The sequence below is a fragment of the Arvicanthis niloticus genome, chromosome 7, assembly GCF_011762505.2.
Source record: "Arvicanthis niloticus isolate mArvNil1 chromosome 7, mArvNil1.pat.X, whole genome shotgun sequence".
NCBI classification, from domain to species: domain Eukaryota; kingdom Metazoa; phylum Chordata; class Mammalia; order Rodentia; family Muridae; genus Arvicanthis; species Arvicanthis niloticus.
This window is the reverse complement of record NC_047664.1, coordinates 75,987,105-75,992,865: the sequence shown is the minus strand read 5'-3', so window position 1 is coordinate 75,992,865 and position 5,761 is coordinate 75,987,105. Positions and strand designations below refer to the sequence as shown.

At 40.8% G+C, this 5,761-nt stretch overlaps 1 long non-coding RNA gene across 1 annotated transcript; it reads left to right on the top strand.

The window, feature by feature from the left end:
• The first annotated feature begins 323 nt into the window (after window positions 1–323).
• On the top strand, window positions 324–2,923 carry LOC143442979 (uncharacterized). The gene is made up of 3 exons (XR_013111608.1): window positions 324–567; window positions 1,798–1,900; window positions 2,420–2,923. It is a non-coding gene; the product is annotated as an uncharacterized LOC143442979 (long non-coding RNA).
• Window positions 2,924–5,761: the final 2,838 nt, after the last annotated feature.

Sequence of the window (5,761 nt, the reverse complement as noted above, 5' to 3'; positions counted from 1 at the left end):
TAACCTGAAAGGACCTTGTTTTAAATGAGACTCCACGGGAAGTCTTCTGTGACAATCCCTCCTCCCCCAAAACCCCCCAAAATTAACAGCCCAGACAGGAAGCTACCAAAGAGAACTCTCAAAAAGTGTGACAGGGATGGTAAAGTGCAGCTCTCCACAATGATGGCTTCTGGTCGGGGAGCAGGAGGGGAAGGACTCAGTTCTATTTAAGGGGCCGGCCACTGGGATTTTGACCATGCCCCAGTAAGTATATAGATAACACAAAGTGAACTTCGGTTTTTTTAATTATTATTTTATTTTTAAACTTTTTAGGAGTGGTAACAAGGGTGCAGAGTGGACACGGAAGGACTGGCAAGTCAGTGTGATTGTGGTGCTTGATGGGAAATTCCCAGAGGATCAATAAAAATGTTATGGTGGGAAAAAAATAGTTAAATAAATAAAAGAAAATCCACATCCAAGGTGGCAGGCACGGGATGACTGCAGCCATGCAGAGATCCACTCATTAGAGGACCATGGGCCAAGAATACACAGAGGAGGAGCAGTTGCACTGAGAAGAGGAGACGGCTGGTAGTGTTTTTCTCATTTTTCAAAATTTCCTTTGATGCTGGGATTACGCTGCCTCACAATAAACAGGGGAAGAATGTAAATACGTGGAAAGCAAAGATTAATGAGCACTTATCTTGAGCAGTATACACATCACACAACAGCTCAGGCCCGGCATTGTCTTTCCATTTCCTAATCCCTGAGGCTGACAATGAAATATTCAAGTGCCAAGAAACACAAAAGCATCCCAGAATTATCCTCGAGGAAGAGTAATGTGACTCCTCTATCATTACTTAATTCATGCAAAGTGCCTTAAATAAGTGGCTTTATCTTCATCTTGTGTGTGTTTTTTTTTTTTTTTTTTTTTTTTTTTTTTTAGTAGATTTCTATAAATGTGTCTAATGATGACAAGCCAGTGAGGCTCATGGGCTGAAGCATAACTAGCAATGCATTCACAGGGACTTGAAAAAACTGACAAAAGAATAATCATGGCTATATAGTCTCTGAGTAGTTTTGAATACAAATGCAAAAATTTGGGTAACTGTTCATAATTAATGTATCTGGAGCCAAAAAGGGAAACGTGGCTCCATAGGAAATGTTTTTAACTCAGGGTTCCAGACAATAAAGAGAAGTTAATGTGAAGGCAAAGGGGGTGTGTCTCATATTTTGTTTTCTAGGGTGAACACAAAGGTTTTCATCTTAATCACAGTTGATAGAAAGAGATGCATTGAGATTAAATCAGGAAAGACGTTTCTGCCATTAAGACGGTTGGGTACCTGTGAGAGGTGAATTTGAAGCTATTCTTAGACCCTGCCTCTCTTCATCCCTCCCTGCCTAGACTAGAAACAGCCGCAATAAGGGTGTTCTATATCCATGCCATGCTGAGTCTTTTCAAATTATTTGTGCATGTGCTTCCTCATTAGGCTCCTCTATGTGAGTGGTTTGAAAGGCTCACACATTACTGTGCTACGATATGTTTAAAGGCACAGAGAGATCGAAGTAGCTTACAGATGGACCACAAGGGGGCAGGCTGGTTAGGCTCACCCTTCAGAGCAGTTAAGGGGGTGGGGGTGGGGTGTTCACAGATGCTGCTTATAAAGAAAGCACTATGCTCTGACGTGCTTGACAGAGGTATCAAGATGCAAAATCAAGATCACTGCAAACGTCCATAATTCCACACAGAGAGGGAACCATTTTTAATGCCTTGGGGCACCTCAATCTGGCTATAATCTAATCTTGGGCCTTTCTATGTAGTTCCCTGAGCAAATGGACAGGATGATGAAAGAATCCTTCACCCTCCAAGCCTCTAGACCCCACATCTGTGCCTGCGTATTGCATGCTCCCTTCTGGTTCAGAGGTAAGCTGACTGTGTTCCTATTATTTGTTCTGCACCTGACTCCAGTTCCTCTCTCCCACTGTGCAGTTTGCTTTGTCTCAATTCCTCCCTTGTGCTGCATCATTTTTGCCAGTAGACAAAACATATTAGGCCACAAACAGGCACAGGTACATTTTAAATCTTGGTCCAGAGCCTTATGCTCAGGATCTAAAATAATGTTTTACACATAATATAGCCTTTTGTATTCTGGAAGTAGACAAAAAATAAAAAAATAAGTAGGTAAACTTAGCAGGTCATAGTTCATGTGTTTGACGTATTTAAGTTATGAAAAAGAATGAAGCAGATTAGGGAGTGGAGAATAAAGAGGAACAGAAGTAATCTGCTAAGTACACACATTCTCCATAAAAATAATCCAAAACTAGTGATTTGTCACTGTGACAAAATGACAGATACAAACAACTTAAAGAAAAGGTTTACCTGGACTCAGAGCTTCAAAAGTTTCAGTCCTGCCCACTTGGTTCCATTGTTTTGTGTCTACAGTGAAGAATATGGCAGAGAAGATGTGAAGGGAATGACTTCATGCTACAGAGAGGAGAAAACGAAGGCTTGGGGACAAGTCCTGGTCCCCAAGGGCATTCCCAAAGGGCTCCGTCCAATAATGAATCCATCAATGGGTTAATCAGTGGGTTGACTATCCGTGTAACCAGAACCCTCCTCCAACACTTCCCCAAACCCGCCTCTGAATATTACTGACCTGGAGGCTAAACGCCAATCAAATGGATCTTGAGAGGATACTTGAGATCTGAATCATATCAAGTAGTGAAATGTCACTGACCAGCCTAATTTTTTTCACTAAAATGTATCTTCAATGTGATTTTTGTATCATTGTCCTTTACATTTATTTTCAATAAAAGCACATTATATGGTCTGACCAATGTTTGTTTGACCAACTCAAATGTTAGGTGGCCTCTAGTTTTTAATCCTTGTAAATATCAGTTAGGCTCATTCTGGCTCGTCCTGAACCTGTTGTCTACTATGTCACCATAGCCACAAGAGGCTACCGAGCACCGAGCACTTGAAAGGTAATTAACCCACACTGATATATATATATATATATATATATATGTATATATATATATATATATATATCTCCATGCCAATCTTAATACAGAACAAGAAAGGTGTTATTAATAATTTACTATACCTATCGTATGTTGAAATTATAGAATTTTGATAAGTATATAATTTTCTACCAAGATTACATTCACATGAATTTTTTTAATTGTTCTTTTGTTTTGTTTTTGCTTTTTAAGGTGGCTACTGGAGAGTTAACAGCTTGTGCTTCATACCTGTGGTTCTCGTATTCCTCCTGTACACTGCTAGTCTAGACGCACACAGAGGATGTTAACATTCCGTTTAATTATTCATTACTCTGGGTTAACAAGCGATCTTAGAAATCAGCACAGTCCAAGGCTCCCAGCTTTTCAGGTTATAGTCTTAATTAACTTCCTTAGTGCTGGAAGTAACTCTCTAGGTGCCTTAATAAATGTTTTCATATATTAAAAAAAAAAAAAAAAAAACACCTTGGTGTTTTATGTGGCCAGTTTGACACCTTTTGTCCTTCTGGCATCCCCAGTTTAAAGTCCTATGACCTCCTCTTCGAGGACGGTTTCTCCTGGTAGAGATTGTTCACAGAAAAGTGAAGGATTAGATTTGGAATGTGGCCGGGGCAGGCAAATGGGGAGATCTTATATTTTTTTCATTTCTGAAGATGTTTTTCACCGCTGCTGGTTAATATTCAACTCAGCAAACCACGCAATCATACCAACATCTCTCCAACTTTTTTAAAAATTTAAAATTAATTTTATTACTTATTTTTAATATTTTAATTAGATGTATTTATACAATGGTGGATGCAGATGTGCGAAAGTCAGAAGACAGGCTGTGGGAGTCAGTTTCCTCCTCTCACTGTGGGTCCCAGAGAGTGAACTCAGGTCATCAGGCTTGTCAGCCAATGCCTTTACCCTTCTAGCCGGCTCATCGAACACTCCTTGTTCTTTTTGTAGGTGATTCCAAAGTGATCATCCTGTGCACTATTCTGATTGCCTCTATGTTCCTTGCAGAGCTGTGGTGAGCCAGTTAATCTTGATGGTGAACTTGATAGGGCTTACAATCTAAGGAAATAAACCTTTAGGCACATTTGTGAAGGGGTTCCTAGATTGGGTTAGTTATAGGAAGATCCACCATGACTGTGGGCAGAACCATTCTTTAGTCAAGGATCCTAGAGTGAATAAGAAGTTGAACACCAGTATTCATCTCTCTTTGCTTCCTGACAGCAGATACAATGTAGCCAACCACCTCACAATCCTGCTGCCATGGATATTCATCTCTCTTTGCTTCCTGACAGCAGATACAATGTAGCCAACCACCTCACAATCCTGCTGCCATGGACTGTGGACTGTGTCCTCTTGACCTATAAGCTAAAGACACCCTTTCTCCTTTAGGTTGCTTCTTGACACCTATTCTGTCACAACAACAATAAAAATAGCAAATACACATGGAGTCATTGGCTGTAAGATTTCTTTTACTTTCTTGTTCCATTTTGGCAAATTGAAATTCAGGAATATATCCATTAGTCATACGTGTTGGCTCTTACCTACAAGATTAGCGCTCAGGATTAATCATCAAGAAGATTGTCATGAATCTGAGAGCACCGTGGGGTACAATGAGACCCTGTCTCAAAACAACAAGAGAAAAACAGGGTGAAAGTTTATGTAATTCTAGCACTTAGGAGGCGGGAGATATTGTGGAGAGAATGGTGAGTGAGCATGACCCCCGTAGGCTCCAAGTATTTGAATGCTTGGTTCTCAGTTAGTGGAACTGTTTGGGAAGGATTAAGGTGTGGCCTTACTAGAGTGGGTGTGGCCTTGTTGGAAGAGGGATGTCACTAGGCGTGGGCTTTGTGTTTGAAAACACATGCTAGGCCCAGTCTCTTTCTACCTGCAACTTGGGGATCATGGGAGTTCTCAGCTATAGTACCATGCTTGCCACCACATCACCTGCCATGATGATGAAGGAGTAGCTCTCTGAAATTGTAAACAATCCCCCAATTAAATGCATCATCTTATAAATTGCCTTGGTAATGGGGTCTCTTCACAGTTACTAAGACAGTGAGTTCAAGGCTAGCCTGAAACCCTGTCTCAACACACACACACACATACCCTAATTTGCTCTGCTCCTAGATCCCCCAGTTTCCTGTTATTTCAATATCTAGAAGAACTGGGCTCGTATAAACAAGTGGCAAAGGATATATGTGGTCCCTGTTGAACCATTTGCTCAGAAATTAAGATATTTGAAAACCCCAATACCAGCTCATTGCCATCTCTGGCTTGACTCTGCCTGGTGCAGACTCAAAAGCCACAGAGAACTAAATGTGATCTTTAGTTATTTGGAACTTTGGGCTTCTTCCTTTCCCATGGGGATGGTATATCCTACTACCTCATGGAGCTGGGGTGAGTTCAGACGAAGTGAAGAAAGCACTTGGCAAGAAGCTTGTATTTAGGAACATCAGAATTCCATTAAAACTCACCACATCCTCCTCCATCCCAGAGCTTCTACATCCTCCCACCCAAAGTAGAGACGTTAGTTCTCTGCTGCCTTAGGACCCTGACTTTCGACAAATTATTTATACTTCTTTATCTGATTTGATGCACAAAGTCTCTGACTGAAGGTGGACACTACGGATTGAATGTGCTATGTCATCATGTAAAACACAAATGTCATGCATCAAAAATTCAGTTGCCAAAGTCACAAGTAAGGGTATTAGAGGCGCACCTTTGGGATAACACTGGATCATGAGGGTTCTGCCCTTATAAGTAGATT